The 13,286-nt window shown below is 42.1% G+C and overlaps 1 long non-coding RNA gene across 3 annotated transcripts in view; it reads right to left on the bottom strand.

Moving 5' to 3' along the window:
* Window positions 1–6,231, bottom strand: part of LOC125164472 (uncharacterized) — a 47,149-nt gene extending 40,918 nt beyond the window's left edge. For all 3 annotated transcript variants that reach the window (XR_007151784.1, XR_007151786.1, XR_007151785.1), the window contains exons 1-2: window positions 6,015–6,231; window positions 310–374 (exon numbers count right to left, since the gene is read on the bottom strand). This is a non-coding gene — a long non-coding RNA (uncharacterized LOC125164472). The remainder of the gene's footprint in view (window positions 1–309; window positions 375–6,014) is intronic.
* Between the last annotated feature and the right edge of the window lie 7,055 nt (window positions 6,232–13,286).

Below are 13,286 nucleotides of genomic sequence, written 5' to 3'. Positions count from 1 at the left end.
GAACAGAAGAAAACATGCTTAGCCAAAGAAATAGCATTAGAAAAGCCCAGAGTGGAGAAAAAATAAGGCTCAATAAACAAACTGTAAGTATGAAGAGGACCAAGGAGTTGGGGGGTGGGGGGGCTGTGGAGGTACCTGTAAAGATAAACAGGAACCAGAACAAGGACATTTAAAGGGTCATATACACACGTGGAAGAGCTTGGACTTTATTTCCAGGGAAGCCAGGATGCACAGGTGTTTTTCCACAGATCCTGTGCCTGGGGGGTCTGGCTGCAGCCCTGACGTCAGAGGGCTGGAATGGAGACCTACCTGGCTCATGTCCTTATACCTCCAGTCCAGGGGAGGGCTCTCTCTGAGGTGTGGGCATCTCTGACCTGGGAGTGTGAAGGGAAAAAGGAAGTTGTTCCAAACTTTCTGAGTTTTGCTTCTTCCATTATCATTTCTCTTAAAAAGCCAGAGGAAAGGAAATTTTCCAAGGAGCCCTGACAGGACCCATAGGAAAATGAATGATTCATCAACCAGAGATCTATTTAGTGATTATCAGTGTGCAGGGAATTCCTTTACAAAGAATCCATTGGCACTCCAATAAATAAATTTTATTTATTTAAATACTGGCAAAAGAAAAATAAGAAAAGAAATAAGAAAAGAAAAATAAAAAAGAACATTTGAAATAAGTACTACAGAAGAAAAAACTCCTATATTATGCACCTTTCCAGGAACAGGTACATTCCTCCCCAGCCCCCCATCTTCATAGGCACAAAGACATAAAAAATTTCTAGTGGAAAGAATGACTCAATCTTTTTTCTGTAAATGACTAACTTCTCATTAGTATAAAAATAGCTAACATTAGTTGAACATTTACTTTGTACCAGAAAGACATTAACTGTTTTACATACATTGCTTTATTTAATCCTCCCATGACTGACAGGTAGGTAGGTATCATCATTATTCCCACTTCATAGATAGTAAAACTGAGGCTAAGAGGTTAAATGACTCACTCACCACCACAGAGCTCACAGTGATGGTACCAGGGATCCAGACTCAGAATCTCAACCACTACACAAGGGTTTCAACAGGCAGAATTCACACCTGCATCAACAACATCTAGGGTACTTGTTAAAAATACAAATTTCTTCAGGTCCACTCCAGGCCTATGGAATCAGAAATTCTCCATAGGGGTCAGGTCTAGGAACCATATTTTAATCAGGTACCCAGGGCGATTCTTAGGGACACTGAAGTTGGAGAAACACTCCACTCTCTATGCCATTCAGAAGGACTTTAATTGATAAAAGTAACTGTCCCAACCTTCCAGGGGGGAAAAATGATCTAAGGGAGGAACATTAGCTTTTGATATCTTTTGAGTATGAATGCTCCCAGTAGTAAAACTGTCAGATTGGTAAAGTGAAATCTAGCTACCATCTGCCTCAGGGCTCTTGCTCTAATAAAAGTTGGGGCTGCTCCCCACAGTCGGCACCCTCTGGTACCCCTGCTCTTGAGCCTGGAGCAGCCTTTCCTGACTGCCATGACTGATGGCACTCAGATGAAGTAGGAGAGGCGTCCATTGGCCTCCACTCCCAGCTGTGTCCCTTACTAACTGTAAAAACAGAAGAGTTCCTTAAATTCTCTGGACCTGTTTTGTCATCTGTGAAATGGGAATAATAACTCTCGGGAAACAGCTTTGCAACAAAGAGTAGGTTAAATTTTACCCGATACTTTATGTACTAGATTTATCTAGTCTAAAGACCTGATGTCTAAGAGGTCCTCAATAAATGGTGGTGGTGATTTCTATAAATAGCCACTCTGGGATGGTCCTTCGATTTTGTGTCCAATTTCAGGACAATGGGCAAAGAGCCTTGGTCTTTTAATTGGACAGAAGTGGGCTACGTCCGGGCCTGGTCAGTCCCTGGGAGACCCTGGGCAAGTTAATTAAACTCTCCAATGTTCATCTTCTCACTCCCTACACAGGAAAAGAGGTCTGCTTCTTAGTTCTTTAAAGAATTAAAAGAAAGTATGCAAAGTTCTCATACAAAGCAAGCCCTCAACATCTATTGTTTTCCCTCCCACTTCATAGCCAATGCACCTTGGTTTCTCAACAACCTCAAAACACGGTTTATTATCATTTTAGCTTTGCATATTTTATTGAATTCTAATTCCTTTTAAGTCAGCAAGATAGAACTTCCGTAATTTCTCATTAGTTTATTGACTGGGACCCAAACATTATCCGAATATTAGATATGGACCATTTCCTAGCCCTTCCTTATCAGCCCAAAGGATTTGGCCAGACTTTGCTCCCTTAGAGACCATGTAGCTCAAGCTGTGTCTCTTCCAGGCAAGATATTGGCAGCCAACAGAGGGGAAGGGACAGAAAATCCAGGTCAGCTGCAAAGATGATCAAAGAGTTGGAAAAAGGATTCGTGAAAAAATTGATTTTAAAAAACAGAAATTGTTTCTTCTGGAGATATTGAGGACAATTCAGTGTGGGTCGTAAGCACACCAATGTTTATGCTCCAAGGAAAGGTGCTACTTGGTTACCTCCCATTGCCACAAAAGACAAGGGGCTCTGGGCCGAATCACAGCAGGAGAGATTTAGAGTAAACGTGAGAAAGATGATGGCAACAACAAAGCTGACAGTTCCTCTGATTTGTCTTCTATTATCCTTTGTAAATCTCCCAGAATCATGATTCAAACGTCAGGCTTTGGCCACAGATGATTACTTCTCTGAGCCTCATTCATTCACTCAACACACAACTGGGGAGATACACAACACTGTATCTGCAGCAAGCACTGTACTAGCCTCATGTTCCCCGACTGTGTGGCATTACAGTCCGGCTGGAGTACATGTTACATACAGGGTCTGTAGAAAGGCATCTCTAGAGTGTAATGATCATTTATTTCCTTGTTCAGGAACTTTGGAAATTCCTACGCCACCCTATTGGTAAAGATACTAAGTTGCAAATTCCTTGGTATGCCATTCAAGTCCTTTCAAGGATCTCACCCTCCTTTCTAGTCTCATCTCTCAAGATTCCTATAAGATGTCTCAACTACACACAGTTCCCCAAATCTACTTTGGTGAAGACATGCTCTTCTACCTTAGGGGTTTTGCCCATGCTATTTCTTCTGTTTGGCATCCTCTGCTCCCCACCATCACTGAACCCCTGGAAGTAGAGGCCCTTGTAGTAAGTAATTGACACATTGTGAGTTCTGTGTATCAGCACCCCTGATAGATTGGGAGCCTCCAGAAACCAGGAATCATGGAACATCATTATGGTCTAGTGGTTAGCTAAGTAACTCACATTATGTCATCAATATGTGGATGATAGGTATAGTAAGGAAGGAAAAATAGAGAGAGGGAGGTAGAAGGAAGAAAGGAAGGAAGGAAGGAAGGAAGGAAGGAAGGAAGGAACTTGATCCATATAATGGGATAATACTTCTGAATCTTAATTATAGTTCTCTCCAAAGGCCTCTTTTCACTTCCTCCACCATCCCTCCACCCCCACTTCTGCCTTGAACTTGTAACCCACTATAGAAACTGAAGAAAAAACAAAATCAGCTTGAGTCAGAACTCAGGCACACATCTACAGAGTGAGTTTTTATGCTAGCAGGTATTAGCTAGATGACCCTGACTGAGAAAGAAGGGGAAAAGAAGGAGTAGCTCTCAGATCAGAGAGGAAGACACAGAATAATCTCAAGGTCAGTAGGACTAAGATTTAGACCAGGAGGGTGAGGAAAGAACTTCCTTTGAGAGCACCTGGGAGTTACGTCAAGACAGACTTAGTTCTAAGTTGTCATGCTTCCTCCCATCCAAGGAGGACTAATTGCCCGGAGTCTACCTCCTGCCCAGGGAGCATCCCTCTGGAGATAACTGGTCAGGGCACTGGAGATGCTGCCCTAGCTTCTGCCCACCATGAGAACCCTGGACTTCTACAACCCAGAGATCTTGTATGAGAGACATGGATGCTTGTGGCCTGAGAGTGGTATGAAACAATCCAACATGGTCCCTCCTGGGTTGAACTCAAGACACGATGAACAGGAACATGATTACTGAGACTGTCTGAAGGGCCGCCACGGTCCCCTTTAGTGATTTCCTGCAACAGATTTTATGAAAAGTGGGAGTTCCGACCTATGGCCACCAGGACGGGCATCCGGAAAGTTCATTTGGAACCTGTGTTAGTTTCCTAGGGCTGCTCTAACAAATTACCACAAACTGGGTGGCTTAAAACAACAGTAAGAACTGGTATGAAATCTACTATCTCACCATTCCAGAGGGTAGAAATCTGAAACCAAGGTGCCAGCAGGGCCACGCTCTAGAGGCTCCAGGAAGAATGCTTCCTTGCCTCTTTGAGCTTTTTATCGTTGCTGGCAATTTTTAGGGTTTCATGGTAGCGGCCACATAACTCCCATCTCAGCCTCCCTGTTACATGTGCCTTCCCTCTCTGTGTTGGCCTGTGTCTCCCTATACTAGTGATTGGATTTAGGGTCAATCCTAATCGATTATGACCTCAGCTTAATTTGTATCTTAATTACACGTGCAAAGCCCTATATCCAAGGTCACATTCACAGGTACCAGGAGTTCAGACTAGACTATAACTTTGGGGGAACATAATTCAACCTACAACAGAATCTTGATATTTCTTACCACAGCCTTCAGTGAAGTGGCAAATTAGATGCTATGTGATAACTTGCTCTATACATGTTTTTACTCAACTATTGGGAAAATCACATCCAAAAAATGACCCAACTACGTTAGAATTTCCTAATTAGTGGGGGCACCTGGGTGGCTCAGTCGGTTAAGCGTCCGACTTCGGCTCAGGTCATGATCTCGCGGTCCGAGAGTTTGAGCCCCGCGTCAGGCTCTGTGCTGACAGCTCAGAGCCTGGAGCCTGTTTCAAATTCTGTGTCTCCCTCTCTCTGACCCTCCCCTGTTCATGCTCTGTCTCTCTCTGTCTCAAAAATAAATAAACGTTAAAAAAAAAAAAAAAAGAATTTCCTAATTAATGTTTTGCAGAATACCATATCTGAAGATGTAATTAACTGTGCCAGGACTCAAGGGTTATGTATCTATTAGGGCCCCAATCAGAAGCAAAACCAAAAAATGATAGATATTATATGTTATGTATCATAGGCAAAGTATCTATGATATATAGCATATATAATATCATATATATATTGTCAAAAATTAAGAGATGGCTAAAGTAAAGTGCAATTAGTAACAGTTTATTGTGCACACACCAAAAAGGCACTTTGCAAACTGGGAGCATTCAAACCAAAACATGGAGTGAGGCTCAAGGGTACATTGTTACAGAGCAGCTACTATAGTGAGAAAGTAGTGACTGTTTTTTCTTCCCAGTGATCGGTTATAATAGTAAATTTTCTTAAATGATAGGGAATCAGTCAGTGGTTATTTCATATCAACTTTGGGAAATAGTTCAAGTTTTCCTCATGATTTCCAGAGGCATAAACAAGAAATGACCCTGGTTGAGTTAGACTTGCAAAATAAGCTAAATTAAGCTTTGTTTGTATGAATAAACTGGTTTTGTCTGCTCAGGGAATTTTCAATATTAGTCTCCATTTGTTTCTGCTTTTAAAAGTATCACATATCATATGGGGCGCCTGGGTGGCTCTGTCCGTTGAGCGACCGACTTGGGCTCAGGTCATGCCCTCACAGCTTGTGAGTTCCAGCCCCGCGTCAGCTCAGAGCCTGGAGCCTGCTTCAGATTCTGTGTCTCCCTCTGTCTCTGCCCCTAACCCACTCGCATTCTGTCTCTGTCTTTCTCAAAAATAAATAAACATTAAAAAAAAATTTTTTAATTTAAAAATATCATATAAATACACAAATTTTATATTATATAATTTGGGAACTTTTAAAGAAATCTCAGTAAAGCCGTTGTCTTTCTGTCTGTTGTTGGAGCTTGAAGTCCAATGAAGAAAGATGAATGTAAAGTGGGGGGGGGGGGCGATAAAGGTACGCTAAAATCCAACGGCACAGCTAGCACCCAGGTCTCACTGCCTCTTACCACACTGGCATGGGCATCCTCCTGTAGGGGAAGCTGGTGCTCTGCACGTGGGAGTTAAACATACGCCTGGCTTCAGGGTTAGAGAAGCTGAGAGAGGATTCTTGGAAAGGTAGAGAAGTTGCAGGGGCAGCTGTAAGGTGGCTCCACATCATTAAGGTGGGTCAGCAGATAAGCAACCACGTGAGAGCTACAAACCGCTGTGCTCCATTTCCTCCATTTCCGCCTTGTAACTTGCGCCTACCCTAACTGGAAACACAGAGAGAAGGGAATTCTGGGAAATGTAGTTCAGCCTAGCCAAGCTGACACATTACAAAGCTACCATACATCCCATAGCCAACCGTTGAAAACCACAACATGCCCTATCTCTCGGAAAGACTCACAAGCACATTACTGTGTTAAAGGCTCAGCCAAGTCCTCAAGTTTAAAAATAAATATTTAACTCTGATCTAGGATTTCCCGCACTTAGAATCACTGCTTTTGGAGATTATTAACTCATTGTAGAAACTCAATGATTACTTATTACTGTGATGTCTGTTTGGGTGGAGGGGGGATAGTTCTAGTGAATTTCAGAAAAAAACTTTGTACTGAGGTGCTGTGTCTTTCAGAATGTCAGTATAAGTGCAGGGTACTAAGTGGAGAAGAGCTTCCTCAATTTACTCCTCAACGTATTCAGCCATTCTCAATTTCAAAGACAAATATATTGAATTTAGGCAGCAGTCTGAAGAAATGTAGAACTTTTCAAATAATACTAAGTAGCCTATTTTAAATGTGACAGCTCTATTTTATTTTCATTAAAGACCTAATAAGGAAAGCTCAGTTGATTTCCTATTTGCAAGTAATATAACTTCCTACAGAAGAAACATGTACACACACATCTGGTAATTTATAGTCATTGTATTAAACATTTTAAAAGTAGATTGAAAAATTGTTACCATTTGAGGCAGCATACTAACAGCAAAGAACACAGACTCCAAAACCAGACTGCTTAAACTTGTAACTCAGGTCTACCACTTATTAGCTGTGTGACATTGGCTAAATTACTCAACTACCCTGAGCCTGTTTTCCTATATGTAAAACGGGGATAGTAGTAATATTTCCCCCTCCATAAGTTATAACGAGTATTAAAGTAGGTAACATTTAACATTTGCAAACATTACAATGTGCTTGGCACGTTGTGAATGGTGTGTGTGTGTGTGTGTGTGTGTGTGTGTGTGTGTACAGTTCCTCACAGCAATCCCTGCAGGGTTTATACTATTATACCAATTTGATAGATGAGGAAATCAAGTCCTCTTGAGGTGAAGCCATTCTCTCTTAGGTCACATGGCATGAGTCAGAGCCAGGACAAAACCCGAAATGACTCTGACTCTAAAACATGGTCTCATTCCACAAGGCCATGGCACCTCCCAAGCAAAGCTTAATGGCTCTCTGAGACTTCTTCCTGAAAGTCTCAAAAGACAAAATCAAATTGACTAGGTCCAGAAATGGAATTAGTCCCTCTCCCCAGGGGTACTAAAGTTGTTGCTGTCACTCATTCTTGACCTAGACTAGATATGAATGCAGAGCTTAGAATGCAAGGCTCCATGGGTTTATTTTGCCCTGAGCTTACATGGTCCCTAGAAAGTTCTCTAAATACTTTCAATCAAGGGCTCAGAAAAATTTTTAAAAATAACCTTGCACATACAATTAGAAACTGGCATGTGGGGAATTAAATATAAGATGAAATTGTCTGTGATTTTCAGGGACTACTTGAAGGGAGGTGCTTTGAAGAAAATACCTCAGACTCTCAAAACCCACACAAGGGGTCCGACATGACTGTCCACAGCAGGGCTCACGTGAGCTCGAGGGCAGAGACTCTGAGCCAAGCGAGACCCTCCTCTCCCCGCCAGTCAGAGACGGAGAGAGACCAGGCTGAAAGGGTCTGAGGCAGGTGTAGCTGTGTTATCATGATTTTAATGACTATTACAGGAATGTGAGTCAGGAGAATATTTTAAAAGCAAGTCTGAAATAATCCCTTTCACATAAAAATCATGTACCTGTATGAGCATGGTTGAGAAACAGATCAAAAATAAATTTCCACACATGTCTATAATTGTTCAAGCAATTTGAAGGATGGATGCCTTCCGGACACCAGATCACGGTTTCTCTACAGGCTGTGAAATAGTGAAAAGGAGAAAAGAGGTTTGTTCACAGTTCTCCAGGAAGCTTCTCTGATCCCTGCCGCCTGCACTGATTTCGCACATCCCTGGACCCCTCCTGCCAATATAGTCAGTGCAACATGTTTTGAGTCTGTGATTTTTCTACTTATTCGCTGACTGACCTAAAGTAAACTTCCTAACTTCTCTCATCCTGTTTCCTCAATGTCAAAATGAGAAAACTAATCCCAGTCTCACAGGTTGCAATGAGAATGAACTTAGCCAACTACAAGGGCAGTTTCAGCAGTGTTTGGCACAGAGTAAGTGCTCAATAAATGGTAGTGTTTCTTGGGCTCTCCACGTCGCTGCCTCCTGCCTCGCAGGCCCTGGTCCTGGATATTAGCCATGGGAACTATCGTGAGACTCACGAGAACTTGAAAATATCTGTTTCTGAGATTTCAGCTCTAAAATCATCACAACGTTGGATCCAATCACGGAGTTAGCCTAAAGTTATAAAATGACCCTCAAGGCAGAATAAGGCCTGATTTAGATATTAATTTTGTAAAAGAATGAATGTGTGAGTATCTGTGAAAGGCACATTGGTGGCTTCCTCAGAACTCCTTTGGATACAAGTGACAGAAGCCCAATTCAAATAAGAATGATAATAATAATGGTAATTTATCACATCATTTAGCCGGAAATTCAGGAGAGCTCTTATTCCCAGTGCTAAAAAAAAAAAAAAAAGACAAGTGCTCAAACAGTGTCATCAAAAGTGTTTCTCCATTTCTCAGGGTGCCTGGGTAGCTCAGTTGGTTAAGCGTCTGACTTCAGCTCAGGTCGTGATCTCACAGTTTGTGAGTTTGAGCTCCCTATGGGGCTCCAGGCCGATGGTTCAGAGCCTGCTTGGGATATACTCTCTCTTCCCTCTCTCTTTCTGCTCCTCCCCCACTCACACTTTCTCTCTTTCTCAAAACAAAACAAAACAAAAAAACTTTTTAAAGGAGCGTTTCTCCATTTCTCTGTTTTGTTCTCCTCTGCGTTGGCTTCATTCTTAGGCAACCCCTCAAGTGAGGTGGACGTAGCTAACACTATTACTAGCCAAGGACTCTCAAAGTATTCGATTTGCTGACATGGAATCCCATACAATATGTCCAAGGAACCCATTTTACAGTCAAGCAGGCAATGCTGTGGGCACGTAATAGTGGGACACACTGGTCCTAGCACATACCGCTGCTAATTAGCAGCAGGGGTCCGATTAGCAGTGATATGGCCATTTGAAGGCACTGCTGGGGCACTGGCTTGAGATGATACCTTGCAAAGACAAGAGGCCACCTTATGTACACTCCAAGACATCTCATATACATGATATTGGTGACCATTATGGGTGCTGGTGCTATATTCCTTGTCGGTAGAATATACGTACGTGGGAACCAGAGGGTGAAACTAGAAATGACCTCACTGACCATCGCTCTCAAGGATCCATGAGAACACCTGAAGGATCTGGTTCCCAGGGACTTCCATGCTTCCCATTTCCATACCTTTGTGCTGCATGAGCCTAAATGTCCTGGTTTCTAGAAGGCACAGAGCAAGGGTCCCACTAAACTTTAAGCTATAGCTTCTGCCAAGTTATTTCAAGGTGTTCATGCCAAGAGGACAGTGGAAAGGAGTCACCATTTTGGCAGAGCTGGGATTGTGATCACCCGGAGAAAGCTGTCACACACAGGAGGCAGAGGAAAACAGATTTAGCACCCCGATGGCCACAGGGGTGTTTCTTGGCACTCCCCTGCACCATTTTGATGGCTAACGGAGAAAGACAACAGCCTCGGCCTGAGATGGGCGTGGAGACTAGGAATGAAGATCCGGGTTGCCCACCAGCTATGCCACCTAGACCAAGTATGAGAGGGCTCTGGACATGTGGTGGAGGAGGGAGATGAGTATGGCTCTGGCCTTGAGACAGCCACAGCAATGAGCACTGGAGTTTATTCCACCAATGTTCCTCTCATATGTTTACTATCGGAAGACTCCTGGATGAATCCTGGAGGCATTCATCCCAGACGGGACACATCCTCTGTGTGAAGTGGATCCAAGTGCTACATGGATGAGGTGGGGGTGGGGGAGCACTGTGATGTGCTACCTGACCCCGCGGGACTGAAACATGCCCACTTTCATAGATACTGGGAATGTGGGCGGACAATTTTTCCCCACCAAATCACTTTCAGGGGTTTTCTCTCAACAAAAGGACTTACCTTAACTCCACTCACCTCTGTTTTATGCAAGGGTAAAAGAGGCCCGATATCCTCACCTCAATCCAGGACAATCTGAATGGTCATCCCGGCACCAGATAACCCATGGGCCTCTGTGGCAACCCCACTTTCGACGTCCTCCTCTGCCCAGCTGTGCCTTCCTCATTTGTTTGTAGTGATGTTCCTGAGATCAAGCCTCAGAGCAGCTCCTGCACAAAAACCTTCACCTAGAGTCTGTTTCTCTAGGCCCCTTACCTGGGACAATAGCTGACATCTATGGAATGTTTACTGCGTGCCAAATACTTTGCAGATGTTGACTCATTCAATGCTCACTGAAAATAATATTATCCCCATATGACAGGTGAAAACTTTAGGTTTGAAAGAGGCTAAATGACATACGTGAAGCCTGATACGATGATTTGAATATTAAACTTGGAACAACTATGTACTTTGATCGGGTCGGTCTCATTGAAATTTGGAATGCCACCAATGTCTTCATTATCGGCAAATGTCTCCGATGATCCGTGACATGTAGTACACTGTACCCACAAAGGTTCCATTTACATCACACATATTCTGAGACAACTAGTGACAGTGCTTTGGACTCTACCCAGTGGCCACGTCTCAATGGGGTTTTATTGTACCCTCACCAATTCCAAAGATCAATTTTATTTATTATGACCAAATGCCAGTATACAAGGCTGGCAAAAAGTAAAATAGAAAAGGAAAAGAAAGGAGCGCCTGGGTGGCTCAGTCAGTTGAGCAGCCAACTTCAGCTCAGGTCATGATCTTAAGGTCAGTGAGTTCAAGCCCCATGTCAGGCTCTGTGCTGACAGTTCAGAGCCTGGAGCCTCCTTCAGATTCTGTGTCTCCCTCTTTCTCTGCCCCTCCTCTGCTCATGCTCTGTCTGTCTCTTTCTCAAAAATAAATAAACATTAAAAAATTTTAATAAAAAAAGGAAAAGAAAGATGTTAATATGTATTGACTGCTTTGCCCTGTACTAGTGCTTTTCAAACTTCTTTTACCTCAACTTGTAGTAAGAAATACAGTTTTCATGGTAACTTGGTGTGTGTGTGTGTGTGTGTGTGTGTGTATGCGCGAAACTGAAGCAAGAAAATGTCACTATCCAATACATACCTTCATTAATGTGACACACTCTGATATTTTCTATTCTACTTGAATGTTTTTAAGCCAGTCACTGTACACTATATTGATTTCATACTTAATGATCATGAAGTACACTTTAAAAAACACCACCCAGTGCTAAGACTCTTCACATGTATTTACGAATTTAGCACCTCCCAAAGAAATTATTGTCATCCCCTTTTTTAATCAAGTACATGATTTAACAACTCTCCATTCTACAATTCATAAATGACAGAGCTGGACTTTAAACTGATTAAACTACTAATTTACTGTTTTTCAACTTCTTGGTTGAAATAAATGCCAAATGTAAAAGGAGAGAGAGAGAGACACAGAGAGAGAGAGAGAGAACAGAAGAAAAAATAAAGAAATATAGGTGTTCTCTGCATTCATTTTCTTTTGCCTCTTACAGCAGTTCCCTCTCTGTTCTCAGAAAGAGGTCAGAGCTAGCAAGATTCCTGGACCCCATGCAGATGGAGTAACTGAAGACAAATGGTGACCACCTTGCCATTCCTCATGAGATTTCATGGAATTGAGCATGTAGCTCAAGAAAATGTGTCTTCCTATCGAGGCGATGTGCTCTCCCACTCCCTGTACAGCAAGACATCCAAGTAAGGATGATGTTGTTTCTCATCATCCTAGTTTTAAGAACCATTTTTTTTTTTTTACTTCTTGAGGAGTAAAGGAAGTGTCAAGTCAATCAATGCTCCTATGGACTTTTTTCTGGAAGTCAAAAAGTGAGAAAATTTGCCCTGTTGCAGCTTAAGCACGTTATTCACTCTGGACTCTTATGGGTAAATGAAAGTGAATTGTGATATATTTCCTGAGCTGCCCAAGTTTTAGTGCTTGTTAGCATTTGAGGAAAAGATGAATTTGAGGGATGAAATTCTCTTAATCTCTCCCCAGCTTCTTTAGCAGCACTGTCCTCACAACCAATACATTGATGTGAGGTACACAGAGCATCTTCCTCTCCATGCAATTTATTTTTGGTTTTCTACTGTTCCTCAAATACGTGTATACTACAATGAGAAATGTAGACCCTGGTGGTCAACAAGAGCTATAAATTTATGTCTTTTCTAGTGAAGTGGCGGGTCAGAAACCTATTTATGTGGATCATGTGAGGAAGAAGAAAGAGCAATTTCAGACAAGTGTTTACAAAACGACCTTCAGATTTAATGTTTTTCTCGTCTAAATCCCAACAGCAATCATATAAAACTGGCAAACAGACTTTAAAAATTAATTAAAAGTGAGAAGCGCAAAAATAGCTAAATCATTTCCCAAAAAAGAAAACATGTCTGCATGTTTTTAGTGAGTGGACAATTGTTCTTGAACATTTGGTGTGTATTTGATTATAAAGAACATAGAGGCCTTGGTGTGTCGAAGCAAGACCCAGGCCTCAGTATTTTTACCAAGATTCCCAGGTGATTTTGATATCCCCCAAGGTGTGATAACCACTTTCCCAGTAGGCAACAAGACAAATTACAAGACTATAGCAATTAAACAGAGTGGTACTCATGTAGGAAAAGATAAAGAGACCAATGGAACAGAAGAGAGAGCCTAGAAACTCATAGGGCTAGATGCATGAGTGATATATAACGGTGGCGGCTTACAGATACTGGAAAAGAAGAATACTCAAAAATAATGGTAACAAAGTGGTTTCCATAGTAAAATAAGGTTAGATTCCGAAGGTCAACAAAATCAAAGGTAATTAAAGACAAATATTAAAAAGCCAAAACTTTACAACTTTTAAAGAA

Source organism: Prionailurus viverrinus, chromosome B1 (genome assembly GCF_022837055.1).
Source record: "Prionailurus viverrinus isolate Anna chromosome B1, UM_Priviv_1.0, whole genome shotgun sequence".
Taxonomy (NCBI): Eukaryota; Metazoa; Chordata; class Mammalia; order Carnivora; family Felidae; genus Prionailurus; species Prionailurus viverrinus.
This window is presented reverse-complemented; position numbering and strand designations above follow the sequence as displayed.